The following is an 18112-nucleotide window of genomic DNA, read 5'->3' as shown; positions in this document are numbered from 1 at the left end:
GACTCAGGAGTACTTGCATGGCTATCACATTGCATCCAGAAACCACTACCAGGACAGGTGGAACCTCCCAGTGATAAGAAAATTTACCCCCAAGCAGCTCCCATTAGCGGCACCCAAGGACCACAGTGGAGTTCTCTACCAAAACAAAAATTCCCTTGCAACCCTGCGGTTGCCCAAATGGAATGCACGGCAGAGGGATGTCACCTCTCAGTGTACTGAGGAAGCGCATGGCCCTGGGAAGCAGTTTCCCTATCCATCCATTATAACAGCCACCCAACCAGGAAAGGCACCACTAACAAACTTGGTTGGGATGCCCATCTAACCACATCCCTGACATTAAAAAGGCCCTCCCAGTCAGGTATGGAGCCATTTAGTAAGTAACTAAATCCAAAAAAATAACATTCGACCTGGCTTTTATGTAAGTAACATATAAATGTTGATGTACAAGTATAACAAAACAAGTGCACTTTTATTCAAGACTATAACCGAAGAAAAAAGAAAGCAAGTTACAGTAGGCGGTTAATTATTTGGATTTAGTTACTTACTTCCTACAGCCTAAAGTCACAAGTACACTGCAGAGCTTCCTGTGTTTGAGCGACACGGGCATGCTCAGAAAATACATGTGTGATGCCATAAAAAGTGCATGCAGACACTTCATTTCACAAGCATTGGTACGAGAATGCAGTCAGACTTCTTTTTAGGGCACATACACCGTCCAGATGTAGCGTGGATAGTCGCTTGCGAACTGAAGAGTCTATAGCTGCAGGTGGAAGCTGACGTCTCTGTACTTTGTATATAAGAGCCAGATCGAATGTTATTTACTTATTTACCTTGGTTTATTTACTTACTTCCTATAGCATAAAGTCACAAGTTGAGTTTGCGAGCTATAGCGCATCTTTATGTTTAAACAGCAGTGTCAGATGGGGGGGAGGGGGGTAGGGTAGGATCGTGAACGCAACTGAGAGAATGAAACTGTATGTATGTATGAAACTGAATGAAATGTGTGTTTTTATTCTAAAATAGTAAGAATAAAAGCAGCTCACTTCTCAAAATGAACTCGTCAGGGATCGAACCCATGAAGTTTTGATTCCCAGTCAGCAGCTGGATATCGTTGCGCCACCAAAGCAGTCATAGTAAATGGGTGTCAATATCACACTCTAACGTGTGTTCTTTTTCTGCAGTTATATTTTTGAATAAAAGCGCACTCGTTCTGTTATATTTGTACCTTTTGTGAAAGTGTTTCTTTGATATTTAGACTTCAGGCTTCACACATTATAAACTTCATATTTACATTTTGTCAATTATTACTAAAAACATGAAAAACGTTTCTTTTTTAATGATGTGTTTACATAGATCGTTGTAGAGACGGAACACACATGAAATGCGTGTGTTCCAAGTAACAATATAGTATTTACTGTATAAAAGGTGTGATTTTGCTTGACTTCTCACTCTATACAACTCCAAGTAACTGACACACAGGTAAACAGACTTGAGCTGAGAAGATTGTGCGCCGGTGGGGGATGTGATAGCAGACTGCTTGCTGCTTATCAACACATTTAAACATGGGCATCAGATACTGACTATATACTGTATGAAGTGGATGCATAATGAAAACTTTGAAATATATTGAGTCTGCTGTGGCATTTGATAACATATTTTTTGACAATCGTGGGAAATACATGCATTTATTAAAATATAACCTGACTATATAGATTTGTGGAGTGGAAAGATGTTAATACGAAAACTGTTACAAATCAAAGTAATAGCATTTACTGTAATTGTACTCAAATTCTGTAAAATAATGTATATATTGTACGTTTTCATAGAGTGTAGCTCAAAGTGCTTAACAAAACATCAAAAAGAAAATAGAAAAAAGAAAAGGTGAGAATAAAAATTAAGTACAAAGAAAAACCAAATTAAACCAAATCCATATAAGCTTAAAAACAGAGACATACTCGTATAATGAGCAGAAACCTAGCTTCCTTATATACAATATCATTTTTTAAGTTACTAAATTTGAGTACGATGATAAGGTCAGATGGCCGGAAGCATCTAAAAAACAAAAAAAAAAACTCCATTTAAGCCTGGGAAAAAAAATCTGTAGGGGTTCCAGGGCCAAAAGACCACCCATTCCCCATTCTACTTAACATAAATGGCCTTAACTCATTCCTCATTGTTTCCAGGGTTCATCTGAGAGGATTCAATGCAGTCAGTCTCGTGGACAGCTGGGGCACCTGCCTTCATTCCAGTATCAAGGAGGCCTCAGTCAGGTGGTAGTGGCACAAAATGCTACCACAGAAGAACCGGAAAACAAAGCAGAGAAATGTAGAGATTACTTATGACTGCAAATCCCTGAAGAATATTATAATTCTATGTCTATATGGGTTATTAAGAGTACAACTAAAATGCAGCTACATTACATCCAAATTTAAGAAATTTTTTTTTTAGCAACAATGATATCTGTTTCATCTAACAGGTTCTTTTGTATTCCCAGATAATTTAAAAACATGTGGTGGAAACTCCACATAAGATGTTTCTGACTGGCACAGGCTTCATGGTTCTACCCGTGTGCACAAGGCAGCAAATGTTGAACCCAACACTAAAGAACTACCTGAATGAGAATTGTGTTCACATGTCATATAAAATATCTGAAACAATAACACAACACTATACTTTTGTATATTATACTCATGTATGTTTTTTTCCAGGCAGTCCAGATTACTTCTAACATCCTGAAACCTGAGAGAGTTTAGTTTATTAATTCTTAATTGGCCCAGTATAAGTGTGCCATTTAGTGGGTTGATGTTCCATAATTGTGCTTTATCCAATTTGCTTCCATCAACAATTTAAAATAAATTGAATTAAAACAATAAAATACTATCAACATTATCATATTAAGCAATTAAATTTGAAATGGTAATTCCCTTAAGCTTCTTATAAGAAAAATTCTAGAAAACATGGACAGCATTATCATAGGCTGTGTCCAATCCCTGTGGTGAGAGAGGTCCATGGGGGTTTGATTTTCATTTTAAATAAAAATGATGTGCTCAGGCTTGGAGGGCCATAGCTTCACATGGTAGCATGGATGAGTGGCTCCAGAGTGTTAATGGGGGAATTGAAATGGCCATACATTCATGTGCAGATGTGCATGGTTCAGCCAATTTCCTCCTTAGCACCGTAGGATCCATGATTTCTACATCTTCACCCACTGAAGGATAGAAATGGAGTTTGGTCAGGAAAATTAGAACAGAAATGGGAAAAGCAGAGATTGAGTTTAAACTAAAAATAAGAACAGAAATAAAAGAAGGAAAGCAAAATCAGTACCGACCCAGTGTTATTGCAAAAAAGAGGCAGGCAGCTGGGAATGCAGCCCAGAGAGAAGAGTGTTGCCGCTGCTTGAGGGGCTGAGGTTGCGTCTGCTGTGCACACCAGGATCATGGGCAACATACCACTCCGAGTGGCTCCCACAGAAGGCTGAGGAAGAGGAAAGATGGCAGGAGGACAGAGCTAGGCTTGTAGATGTGTTTGTTGCTGAATGCCTGGGATGACAGTAGGAACAGGTGCCTGTTATAATGGATGACTGCGGCTGTCGGCGGGCGTCTCTTATGTCTGAGTAGACCTGGTCGGGTGAGCAACAGACCCATGGTATTAGAGAGAAAGCATTGTGACTCTTGGTTCTTTAAAAGGAAAGATTCTGCCAGTGATTTTAACTTTACTTTTATGATTCGATTATTTATGTTTTATTTGATTATTGTTTTTTAACCGCCACCAGCACACCTGTTTTTATCCTGGATTATTTATTTGTTTGTTTATGAAGAGACTGCACTGCACTGTTTGTGCCTTGTTTAAATTTCTTTAGAAAAGCACCAAGCATTTTTTCACCTTCTACTGTTGTTCTGTCTCCTCATTGCCCAGCTCATTTTGGTCCTAACTATCCATAGACTTAGGGTAAAGTGGAATATGCCAGTTGCTGGCACCTGGGCCATCACAGTGCCATAAACATGGAAAAGTAATCTCAGTATATGTTGAAGTCAAGTAATGACGGGTGTTGTAGAAAGAGTTAGCCAGACTGGTGGGAGCTTTATACAATAATTAGGACAAGGGCTTGTTAGTTATGGAGTAACACTCACGTACACACAATCACACACACTTTTTGTTTCTCTTTATTTAGAAACACAAACAGCAAAACTTTAGGTTTCTTGTGCTAATTTTTCCACCTTGCAATATCCGTATCCAGTGGGACACTAACTTCCACTTTAGCACCACTTCAGTAAAGACTAGAACTTAACAAAACTTTAGACTTTATAGTCCTGCACTACAGAGAAAAGCTAAACTCTTCCATCTTCATCAGGTTGGGGGTTGTCATTAAACATTATGTAGCATATACTGTGGGATTTGAAAAGAGTCACCGAGTTAAGAAGGCTGAGTTAAAGTGTTTTTGCTTGTGTTCACAAAGCTGTTATATTGCCTTTTGTGTCAGTAAAACAATGTGCCTTCTTCTCACTTGCCAGAATCATTTTCCTGCTGTTTAGTTGTCTTTTATTCATCCTACAGTATATATTCTCTAAATCCTTAAAGCCATTAATTCCTAAAACTATCATCAGTTTGAAAGCTGTCACAATAGGAGGATCATCTAATGCAGGAGCAATTCTCTGAAGATTTGGAAAATCACTCAAATGGAAGGAAATGCATGAAACACATTCTGCCAGTGTGGTGCATTTATAATTATTGTTGCAGTATTAAAATAAAGATTAGGTGATTTCAGCTTGTGATTGTACTAATATTTACAAAATTTAACAAATGTTTTCATCCTTTCAATTAAAAATAAGTCAGAGCAAAAGCATGCATTTACTTAATGGTGTTCCCTTAACTGCATCCAGTTTGGCCCTTATGTTTTAAGGGTGTATTCTGCAGGTTTTTTTTAAAAAGACCAATAAATTAAATTAATCAGGACTGATTAATTGTGTTATTAATTGATTAATTGTATGTTTTATGTGTTCTGAACCAACTAAATCCATAAGTATATATAATACAAAGATGTGCTCTGTTAGAAAAGAGAAAAATAATCAATTTTCATTTAAACAAACAGCTACATTTATTTCTCATGCACTGTATTTATAAAGTTTGTTATTGCATGCAACTTTGCCTTTCTTAGGTAAATAGTGCTACCTCAAGAGAAAAGTTAAGAAAAAGCAATGAACACCCCCATTAAAAATGTATTTTATATCCAAGTTCATAGTATTTTTCATAACGACTATTATCACATTGTGACTAATAAAAGTAATTAAACAACTGATGTTAACTGTGTGTAATATTCTTTGCATCAAGTATTATGATGAATCTCTTTAGAATGCTGAAGGAACCTTTTCTCACCCAACATTTAAAAAACCTACTATATATATTCTCACACACACTTCATACTACCATCAGAACTAGGAAGAGTGCCAGTTCATTGCAGGATCCACTCACACACACCCACACTTAGATGGACCAATTTAGAAGCACAAAATCAACCTAAAACAAAGAAAAACCAGAGTAGCTGAAGAAAGAGCCAAACACACACAGAACATGCAACACAAACTCTGCACAGGCAAAGACTAAAGTTGAAATCCAGAACGATGGATTGACAAGACAGCAAGGCGAACTGCAGTAACATCTAATGAAAAGATAAGTAACAGATATTGTTTCATTAATTAACTTGTATAATTTTTATCATGAGAACTTTAACCTAATGCCAATGCCACACATAGAATTTAAAAAAATTGTCAAAAATAGAAAATTTATAAACTATGATTGCAGTGTGGAGGTTCACTTTGACATAATAATAGCATTGTTTCTTGCAAGCTTTGTGATGTTTCTCATGCTCCCTGAATAGCCAGGATTGTTTCTGGCTCCATACAATTCTGTATTAGATGAAGCTAAATGGCATCCTGAAAGCTAGAAGTCAGTGAGAGAGAAATATTACTGAATCAAAGAGATACTTTCAATATTTTTGTAGTAGGAGAACAATCAAGAAAGAGATGTAAAATTAAATATTTTACAACTGAGATAGCAAATACAGTCATCCCCTCTTTTTCTGACTATTCTTGATCTATTTTTTCACTATAATGACTTGTTTTTTATCCCACAGATTTGGTATCCAGACAATTTTATCACTAAAAAGCACATTTTATCAGTTGTACCACAGAGAAAAGTTTGAAAGTCGAGCGACGCCAGTACAGTATGCTTATTATTTCAAGTGTACTGCTGTTAGCTTACATATATATGGAGCCATTCTGCTCGTCTTTGGCCTTTGTTTGCTTTGCTAGGATGTGCTGGTGTAGTGATTGCATTTATCACTAAATATCGATATCAACTAGAAAATGGCTCTAAAAAAGGTGGTAAAAAATTAATTACCTCATAGACGGTTTCGTGATTAGGAGATTGATTAATGAATTGTACATCTTGGAGAAATCCTGAATTAATGGGTATATAAGTGTTTAAGAGTGCTATTTGAAACAAGTTCTTCAACAAGAACATGAGGCATGGATGGGAACTGGTAAAGGATATATTTCTCATAAATGTTGCAACCTTTTTCTTCAATAAAAGATTCTTAAATGTTTGGAATGAATTACCAGATAGGGTGGTAGATAGTTGTTTTTGGGACATTCAAAACTCAATTGCATGGTGTTTAGCAAGTGTTAGATGAATGGAATTGACAAGTTACGTTGGTATAACAGGCCAGCTCTCATCAAACATGAATGAATGATTAATCATTCTGCTCAACACTGAGATCAGAGTTACTACCTTTTGAAAATAGTTTAGTTGATTTGTTCCTCTAGTGTTTAAAAAAATCAATTAGGTTGAACTGGTTAATAAAATGAATGAACAGATGATTTATTTTTTACTTAAACACTTCTTTCATTTTTTTCGATTGTTTCATTATAAAGCACTAAACTATTCAAATCCTCAAGCATTCTTAAGAAATTAATTTATAAACTTTTTTTTTGTTGATTTTTTTTCATTGATACTAATATGCACAAAACAGCTGGATTCAAATCAGAACACGTTAGGTTTTCACAGTCTGTGTATTTAACACAAACCCAAACTTATACATGATGCATATTATCTGTATTGTTTAAGCAGCTGAGATCCAGGAGCCTCATTTATAAAGCTTGCCTACACACAAAAAGAGGCTCAAAATGTGCATACCCAACTTCCCACACAGAATTTATACAAGAAAACATGACCGGGTAATGTGCATATATTTACAGCAACTCTAACCCATGTGTAAGCAACATTTCGGAAAACCTGGTAAATATTACCCTTTCTCAAGCAGGGAAACGATGACTCGTACACATTGTTCGATTATAATGTCCATCCATTCATTACCCACCTGCTATATCCTAACTACAGGGTCACGGGGGTCTGCTGGAGCCAATCAGGGTGCAAAGCAGGAAACAAACAAACCCCGGGCAGGGCTCCAGCCCCCAACAGAACACACACACACACCAAGCACACACTAGAGACAATTTAGAATCACAAATGCACCTAACCTGCATGTCTTTGAACTGTGGGAGGAAGCCAGAGCACCCGAAGGAAACCCACACAGACATGGGGAGAACATATAAATTCCACGCAGGGAGGACCCGGGAAGTGAACCCGGGTCTCCTAACTGTGAGGCAGCAGCGCTATCCACTGTGCCACCCCTATTATAATGTAATATATTACAATAAGAGCCCAGGTATATTAATTATTTGATAATAATTTGTATCACTGAGCCATTATTATAATGTGTGTTAACGTGACAAACATATTAAACCTCAGAAGTCTTGAATATGACATGCGTATTGTATTTTAGTTCCCTTTTAAGAGGGCCAATGCTGCGATTTGGTTTTCATCAGTTTATAGCCGCTACCTGTTGTCACTTGTCAGGGAACTGGCCAACAGGTCAGGAATATCTCAACCAAGTTTCACTCAATCATCCCTGCTGTGCTTGAAGCATTTAGCTGACTGAGGAGACACTACATCCAGTTTTAGTATGGTGTGGGTGCCAACATAAAAAGGTAATCTGCAACAGTGTCTGGATCTCCTAATGTAATCAGAACAATTTTCTGCACGTATATTGCAATAAGGGCATCTAGCGAAAATGAAGCTGGTTTTTTCAACCACAAACTGTTACATTCCATTAACACACAAATCATATGTGATGTCAAGATGAGGCTGACAAACATCAAGTCTCTGTAGCAGATATTGGGATTAATTTATTTTGAGGCAAACCAGCTTTGCCATGCTTGCTGATATGGTAACTGGCTGAACTCTCAGTTTTTCATATGTATTCATTGTATCATTGTATACTATTCATTGTAGACCTTATCTGAAGGAAAATGAAACACAACATCTGGTCCAGGCTTTGGTCTTGTCATGTTTGGACTACTGCAACTCACTTCTTCAGAATGCACTGGCTCATCTTGTATTTAACCAACCAAGGCGGGTACATGTCACTCCTCTCTTCATGTCACTACATTGGCTCCCTGTAGCAGCACACATCAAGTTCAAATCTCTGAACTTTTGTTACCTGTCCCACTATATTTGCTAAACAAGCAGGCTTTCAACTTAAGTTACTTGATTATGTTTAACTTTTTTGTAAGTCGCTTTGGATAACAGCATCTGCCAAGCAAACAAATGTAAATGTAAATAAACAATTGTGTAATTACAATTGCCGAGTATTAGGAGCTACCCCCTCAGATGCTGGTACCTTATGCTTTTATTGGTCCCCTAGAACACAGAGGAGAGGTACTATAAATGCCACTAATGACCTTGCACACTCAGTTGTGGAGCACAGACAGATGCTCTTGAATGACAGTGGTAGTGTCTTGATATGTCAGGAGGAAGTCTGCTTTGCCAGCTGTGGCAAATAAGAAATCGAAGAACTGAAGAAAATTTGGGGTGCTTCGTTTACTGCAAGTGTTCACAAAACAAAACAAAAGTTGTTGTGTGGTGGTGCAACAGAAAATAGGCATAACAACAGCCTCTTTAGCTCAGCGGCTTTTCAAAATAATGACCTCTCTTGAGCAGGTCAGTTTCTTGGGGCTCGTTTATATGTGACGCAGTTCCACCAATTGAGACACCATCATCTGGGAGCCCTCAGACCGACTGGTTTAATTGAACGGGGGAGTGATTGGTGTGCCCTGTTTGGGCAGCTTCTCGGAGCTAGGGAGGAGAAAAGAGACAATATGGTTAGCGTTGGTGCCCCCTCTTGTCCCAACAGGTTATTGCATACTTTATCAAAGCCTGGAAGGTGATCCTCAGCGTGACACGGCTAATGAATATCTGCAGCATTGTGATTGCATATGTATGAGGTTGATTATCATTGAGCTGTTTTTATGAACACACATTTACAAGGTGATTGTGATTTATAAAGGATAAGTTGTGTACTGTAGAAACTGAAGTATGCATTTACTGTTTTTTTGCCCGCACATATTTTAACACTCAAATCCACTCAAAGTTTTACCCTTGTGTATAGTAGTCTTGAAAATTAAGAACCGTTCTTTACAGAATACAGTGGCCACTATTTTATTTGTTATTGTATTAGAACATATAATGATATTTCCAGTTTCTCCGCTGTAATAACGGATCTTTTAGAAAATGAATGTTTGAAATTTGCAAATCAGCTGTCACTGTTGGAATTCTCTTTTGTCAAATTACATTATATTTTATTGGAATCGATTTCCAGTACATTAGGACTGAGCTGAATCCGTATGTTTTTTTTTTAAGCAGACACATATTATACTGTAAGAAACTATTGAAACTGTAAACTGTAGTTGAAGACATAAGTTAAACTAAGGTGAAAAGGTCTTTCTAATTGCACAAAAAATTAATTTACTGTTTGTAATGATATAATAATAGTTTGTTATAATAATTTTAGTTTAGTGATTGTTGTGTTTTTTAAGCAAATAGTTCTAAAAGAATCATGAGTAAATATAACCAAAATGTGAAATTTTGAAAATCTCTTGGGGAATGAAATAACTGTGTGCATAATTCACTAGGAAACTGCAATGCTGTTCAAAGTCTTGTCATTGGACTGTGCAGAACTAAATATAGAAATACAAGTTCAAATGACTTTATTTAATAAAAATAACTTGTTTTAGAGGATTTTATTAAGATTCAACAACACTGAAAGTGTAGTAGATGCTTTACTTTTTCACTTAAATATGAAACCTTGTATTTTGCTAACATGTCATAAGTTGCTTAAAATTGCCGTAATAAATTATCAGGAAGGAAGGCTTATTTTCTTACTTTTTTCACCTTTTGATCAATTGAATTTCACAGATCCAGCCTGAAAGCTAGATTTTACTCCAGGGCACAACCTATCAACAATAAGAAACACAATTTCTGTGTATCAGTGTTGCTGCAAAATGTAATGATTAAGAAACTTTTAAACATCATATACTGTATACAGTATAGGTGTATGTGTGATACAATTGTTCAATGAGATTCTCATATAAGAGATTGGTGGAGAGACAGGGATGTATAGAGTTTGATTGAAAATATGTTATGTAAAATAAACAGACAGATGTGTTAATAGAAATTACATGCACATCTATTAAAAATAGTGAGAAACAGATATATTTAACTTTAGCTGTGGGTTTGCTACCTATACTACTACTGAGTATGCTGGAACATCTCCAACCACTCAGTCATGGATTTGTCTGATATTTTTGAACTGCCAAGTGTGGCTCATTGATACAACAGGTAAAGTACGTGGCTGGAATACGGGATACTGAAAGATGCGATTATGGCATTTTGGTGATTAAGTCATTAAGTAGCGATTCACTCGTAGATTCAGAGCCTGGAAACACAAAAATCAAGCATGTTTAAAACACAAGTCTTGCAAAACTCATGGGACAGCGCTTTGTAAAGTGATAAGGAATGCCAAGTAACCTGACTGTGATATAATGTTACTGGTCAAAATTATAAGGGATATTATTTGGCACTGCGGAGGGCTGGCAACCTGCCTGGGGTTTGTTTCCTGCCTTGCGCCCTGTGTTGGCTGGGATTGGCTCCAGCAGTCCCCGTGACCCTGTAGTTAGGATATAGCAGGTTGGATAATGGATGAATGGATGGATTATTTGGGCATTTGTGGATTGTAATGGGCTGATATCTTGCATGTATCATCAAAAGATCAGCTGTTAGTTTATTTTCATCATTTTGTAAGTGGATTTAAATTAGTGTTAACAAAAATCATTCAAATAAGATGTGCAAAAAAATGATGACCTGGTTTATATTGGTATGACTGGACTTCTGAACTAAGGGTCTAAGTGAGATGACTTGTAATGAGAAAATACCTTTTTTGATTTGTATAGGAGCTGTAAAAGACAGTTAGCTGTGAGCAGGCCTTCAGGCCAACTCAGGATAAACTGGAGGGATTGGACAGTATACAGTGTATTCCCGAAGTTAGAAGTAGGGTTGCCGACCGTCCTGTAAAATATGGTATCATCTCGGAATTGGAAAATAAAAGATGTGTTCCATATTGAACTGATACAGCATGTGATTTATTTCGTATTTCCATACACATTGTGCTTTAAATGACCCAAAAAAAAACCCCAAAGAAGACCCCTATCCCCCTGACACCATTATATTTCAATAAAGCTATATGTATTATAACATCAAGCTGTGCTGGGGTGTAGGGAGTTGTCTCTTATTTTTCCACATTGAAGCTGGCAACACTAGTTTAGTTGGAAGAAATTGTGAAGGACTGTTGTCAGTCCAAGTGAGCTTGTTGCTGCTCTCCTCATCTGGATAAATTAAGTGATGATAATGATCATTTTTTGTCTCACAAAATTACAAAATATAGAATATTTTTAGGGTTGGGGGTTATTTTGTTTCAAACCTTTTTTTGTAAAACTTGAGTTATTTGTATGGAATGCTATTTGATTTTAATAAAATCAATAAAATCTAAATATACATATTTTGATTATATATAGGGTGGTCCAGATCTAATTATGTAATTTTCCTTATGCTATAACTTATTAAGTTTATTACATATAGATTTCACAAAGAATTATTTTTGTTGTCGATAGATGGCAGCGAAATCAGTGAATTAATTCAATGTAAGTCCATTTTCGTTTATTTCAAGATATTTTGAACAATTCTTTTGTCTTGTATTGTTTTCCTGCATTGCATTAAAATTTGCATAATTAGATCTGGACCACCCTGTATAAATAATCTTTAATAAAGACTTAGTTTATTACAATATAATTTACTTTTACATACCTATGGAAAGTTTACTTCCCTTACAGAGTAATTCTGTTGAAGGTGCCTTAAATTTTACTCTTTTAGTTAATCAACAATATAATGACATATATATGATAAATAGAGATTTTAACTGATGACATGCAGAATTTACACTGAGTTCAGAGTTTTAAACACCAAAATGTTTTTACAATATTACAGATCATCCATGGAAGACACTAGCTGATGAATTTTCAGGAGCACACTTTAAGGGCCAAGATGTAGTTAATATAAATAGGGAACTTTGCCAGCAGATGCCATTTCATGGATGCCACCCAGTGTCACAGCACACCCTTGTACCCAGGTCATATTAGGCTGGCTTAGATTTGGCAGGTACCCAAACGTTAGTGTTATTAATTTTTGGAAGTACACTGGAGAATTGAATGAATCCCCTTGTAAACAAAAGGAGAAGGCTTATTCTCCACACAGACAAGGACTGGAACCTGGGAACTGATAAATCATATTAGATAAGAAATATTTTTAAAAAAATCTAAAAGCTTTTGGTAATACCACAGAATTTAAAATACAAGAATAATTTATCCTGTATTTTCTTTCTTTACACTGTATACCTTTAAAATTGCTCACCGAACTACAGTCACGAGTGCTAAAAATATCATTCAAATACACGTTATGTGCTGATTTACTAACAAGGGCAGTTTGAAAATGCAAGATAAACAAGTGATAGACATCCTAAAAATGAGCAGAATACAGAATTAGAAAATAATTAAAGTTGTGCGATTGTTTAACAAAATATAATCTCTTTTATAATGGAACAGGCCAGTCAATAAAATATGCATTGCCTGTGGATGACATTCATGTTCAACTAATGTGCTTAAGAAACCTACTGAAATTTAAACCTTGAAAAATAAAACATCCAATTTACACTTTGAATAAAAGAAAATAATGTTTAAAATGTAAGCATATATGAAAGGTGAGTCACTTTAAAAAAGAGTGGAAACGGTTTCTCAAATAAATTTCTTCTGATTTCACCACCAATGGCAAAGATTACGTGGCATTTTTTATTACTTTGAAAAGCCATTAATATAACAATAGTGCATCCTTTGGTTGTATCTTACAGTTGAGAGTACATTAAAAATGGGTGTATATATTTTCTCATCAGTTTTGCAAAATTCACAAAGTCACCAAGCACTGTAAGGAAAAAAGCTTTTGCATAAATCTGTAAACTGCATCAAACTGTACCTGCCTGTTTAACTAAGCCATCCAGCACATTACAAAGAGAACAATAAGATCATAACAACACTGGACAACTCATTTCTTTAAATGTTTTGCCTCCTGAAAGATTTTTGGTGATTATGATAGACAGCTTTCAAGCTGAACACAAATATATTTTTATTTATTCTTTATCACACAAGAGTTTATAGAAACATGAAATTGGCCTCTACTGAATTAGGCCTGTTTAATCTCTTAATGATGCCGATATATTGCATTAGTTTAACTTAGTTAAAATGTTTTGTTTATGATTTTAATGTGTAAACATCTGATGCTGTTTGTTTTGGTGTCCAAAAATAGTCGACCAGCACTGATGGATTCCACTTGCCCTGATACTGCTACTTTATCATTGCAGTGTCCTGGTCAAATGACTGCCCCATGGATTAGCTGAGAAGTGTGAATGCAGAAAATGAATCTATAGTAACATGTTGCACTTCATGGTTTTGCATGTTTGAAACATATTGTCAACTAGGTAGATGTATTTTGGTGCTCTATAGTTACCAAGAAAGTTCTCATCAACATCTTTGAATGTCTTCTATGCGATTTATTGTAGCTCCACTATCAGATCTTCGAACCGCTTGTCATTGATGACAAGTCTGATTTGTGGACCTATAAAAATTCCTTTCTTGATTTCGGCATCAGTCATTAGTAAAACCATCCATCCATCCATCCATTATCCAACCCGCTATATCCTAATTTACAGGGTCATGGGGGTCTGCTGGAGCCAATCCCAGCCAACACAGGGTGCAAGGTAGGAAACAAACCCTGGGCAGGGCGCCAGCCCACCACAGGGCACACACACACACACACACACACACCAAGCACACACTAGGGATAATTTAGAATCGCCAATGCACCTAACCTGCATGTCTTTGGAGGAAACCGGAGTGCCTGGAGGAAACCCACGCAGACACGGCGAGAACATGCAAACTCCTCACAGGGAGGACCTGGGAAGCAAACCCAGGTCTCCTAACTGTGAGGCAGCAGCGCTACCCACTGTGCCACCGTGCTGCTAGTGTAAAACCATCTCTCTCAGATATTAAAATCTTTCTTCTTCCTTGTTCCTCACTTTACCAAATTTTCCATCAGTCCATCAGTTTTATAGGAAGATGAAGCAAAAATGGCAAAAAAGGCATGCAGTGTGCTCTTGTGGTTAAGGCTTTGGACTTCATATTCTGAGGTTGTGGACTCAAATCCAGTTACTGACTCTTTGTGATTGGGAGCAAGTCACTTAGCCTGCCTGTGCTCCAATTGGAAAAACCTAAAGAAATGTAACCAATTTTATCATAAATGTTCATTGTCCAATCTGTGTGCCGATTGGTGCAACTAATATGTGTCTTGATTTTGTTATGCAAATAAACCTAACTAAAAGTGTCATTACTGTGGAAGTCATTCTGTATCATCCACTTGTGAAAGACCCCTGCAACCCACTGCAGATTGCCTGTTAGTAAAGTTGTAGTGGAAGATTCAATTATCTGTCTGCTCCACATGACAGCACTGTGAGGATTATGTTTTTTTTTTTTATTTTCAGTAACTTTAGCTTCATTCAGCCAATTCCTGTTAAGGGGTTAAGTCTTGCAGCCCCCTTATTTCTTCATAGGAGTCTGCACTCCTTTAATGTGGCTAACAACATCCTTTTCATATTCCATAACTCTGTGATAGCCATTGTGATATTTTACAGTGTAGGGTAGTTGGCCAGCAAAATCAATTCAGAAATACCACTGAATCAACAAGCTGTTTATGAATGCAGGTTCATTTATGGCATGCACTCTCGAATTGATGGAGATGGTAGAGAAGGAAACAATGAAAACAAGATTGATGAACTTTATGAACAATGCTGCACATGCTCCTAATTACACTTTGTCATTGAGTACTTTTATCCAACACATTATTCAGCAGAAGTATTTCAAGAAACACTACTGGGGCTCCCTTATACCAGCGTATATTCCTGTGTGTTCTTGTTGCTTGTTCATTCTATCTATCTATCATCCATCCATCCATCCATTTTCTAACCCGCTGAATCCGAATACAGGGTCACGGGGGTCTGCCGGAGCCAATCCCAGCCAACACAGGGCACAAGGCAGGAACCAATCCTAGGCAGGGTGCCAACCCATCGCAGGACACACACAAACACACCAAGCACACACTAGGGCCAATTTAGAATCGCTAATCCACCTAACCTGCATGTCTTTGGATTGTGGGAGGAAACCAGAGCACCCGGAGAAAACCCACGCAGACACGGGGAGAACATGCAAACTCCACGCAGGGAGGACCCGGGAAGCGAACCCAGATCTCCTAACTGCGAGGCAGCAGCGCTACCACTGCGCCACCGTGCCGCCCTCTATCTATCATGCTTTTTCTAAATATGTTATGTTGGTATGATAAAGGTAGATTTAGGGATGGTCAATAAAGTTATATTTTTAATAGGCAGTCCACAGATTTACAAAGGGAACATTCATACCTTTAGAGGAATAATATAAAATATTGTACAAATTGCTACCTGTAGCCTTGTGCTTACAATGGTAATATAAAAACTGTACTGCATAACACTGCACTACATTTGTTTGACAAAAATCAATTTGCAGCTGACTGGTTGTTGCATTTACTCTTCAAATAAACTTTATCTGAAATAATTCTGTCTTATATTTTCTAAATGTTTGGGAAACACTGAATTCCTAAAAGTAATCAAAAGTGCAGGATCATTTGCTGTCAAAGATCCAGGGACTGTAAAAACAAATTGATCATTTTAGTGGATTAATTACAGTTTCTTACTGACTTCTCTCTGTTAGTGTTAGCAGTCAAGAAGAAATTTACCCTATATTGTTTTACATTTCTGGACAAAATTGAAAAGAGCTTCATTACAATGTGACTATCTTAGTTTCATATGGGTCTACCCCAATGTGTTGTGTATTTGAATCTTGTTTCTTTTCTTTTTTCTTTGTTGTTGTGTTTCAGCTCTTTTTCTGCACCAGGCTTCTAGAAATGCTCTACCAGTCCATAGTAGTTAGTGTATTGTTTCCTGTTGTGGTTCCCTAGGGAAGCAACTGGAATTCAAATAATGCACTGCAAAAACTTATCAGGACATCCTGGTTCATCACAGGGCTACACCTGGACTCACTGGAAGCTGTTGTGGAAAAGAGAATGGTGGCAAAATTGAATGCCATTATGAAAAATACCCAAAATCCCCTCGAGGAGGCACTCTCTTGAAGCAATTTTAGTCACAGGCTCATTTTTCCACAGTGTGCTAAAAAAACACCTCACGGGTTTATTTCTGCTGGTTGCTATAAGACAATGAAATACTTCCTCCTGACGTGCCAGACTTATACCATTTAATTTGCTATGTCTGCAAAATATACAGATAGATTGATTAATTGATTGATTGATTGTATTATTTGATCTGGAGTCTGTATCTGTTTTTCATTTTTATTTAAATTCTCCTTGGGATTAAAAACATTTCTCTAATCTAATCAAATCGAATCTAGTTAATTTTGCAGTTTGGGCTCCCTCTGTTAGTTTAGTAATTATTTTCAATGTTAATTGTTAAAACGTGGGGGAAGACCCAGATTGGGTAGCTGACCTTGTGCTGCCTTTAGGCTTTACGACAGTACCTGTGGGTTAAATTAAGTGGTTGTTGCCACTTTTTAAGAGAAGAGTCATTGTTGTGAATTGGAGTTTAAGCTACGGAGTAGAGGTCTGCACTCTTGCTGGATTACTGTAAGACTTACCTCAGTTTTGTTTTGGACTCATATCTGTAAACAACTCCTAAGAATTACCCATTTGCAACCAGGGAATAATATACGGGTGGGTGCCCCAAACCTTTTTTTGATGTCTTTTGCTCGTTCTTGTGACTATATATATTGTGAGCAGGGGGGTTGAACGCACCACTGCAAGACACGGACGCTCCTCAAAAACACCCTCTTAAATGATGACAGTCTACCATCACATTGCTCCCTTACTTGCTGGACTGGTGCAGCTGCTCTGTCGCGTGATATGCTTCTCGCGCGGGACTTCACATACTTAAAAGCCTGAACAGCACCTGTCCTTTTTGGCTGATTGCTTGTCTCTCTCTTTCTCCTCCTCCAGACATCCACTACTCCTGTTGGGGGTTCCGCTCCTGTCGCACACCCCCATGAAGAGGAAGATATTTTTGAATTCTTTTAATTGAGAGATGGAACTGTCATCTCTGTCTTGACAAGGAGCACATTTTAAATTTTGAAAGAGACATGTTTGTTTGAAGTGTTTGAAAAAAGTTCCTGTCTCTACAATCTCCTGTGTTTCTGTGAAAATCTGTGACTCATGTGTGACAATATATACAATATATGCAGGGTGAGTCAAAACTATGTTAACTCTAATGGTACTGCTATGTATATACTTATATACAATTTCTGTGGACAATTTATGTGCCACATATGGTACATATGTTGAACATGTTGGCAAACAGGTTGAGACATTCCTGTTTTGTGAATAAATTGTTTCCACCGTTTAATTAACATAATTTTGACTCACCCTATAGGGAAAGGAATTCAGAGCAGTCTTCAAGGACTAGTACCCACAGTCACAAGCACTGTTATAGCACTGCCCCTTTCTTCCAGATTCTGGCAGCCCCCTA

Source organism: Polypterus senegalus, chromosome 17, assembly GCF_016835505.1.
Source record: "Polypterus senegalus isolate Bchr_013 chromosome 17, ASM1683550v1, whole genome shotgun sequence".
Classification (NCBI taxonomy): Eukaryota; Metazoa; Chordata; class Cladistia; order Polypteriformes; family Polypteridae; genus Polypterus; species Polypterus senegalus.
Note: the sequence above shows the minus strand (reverse complement) of the source record.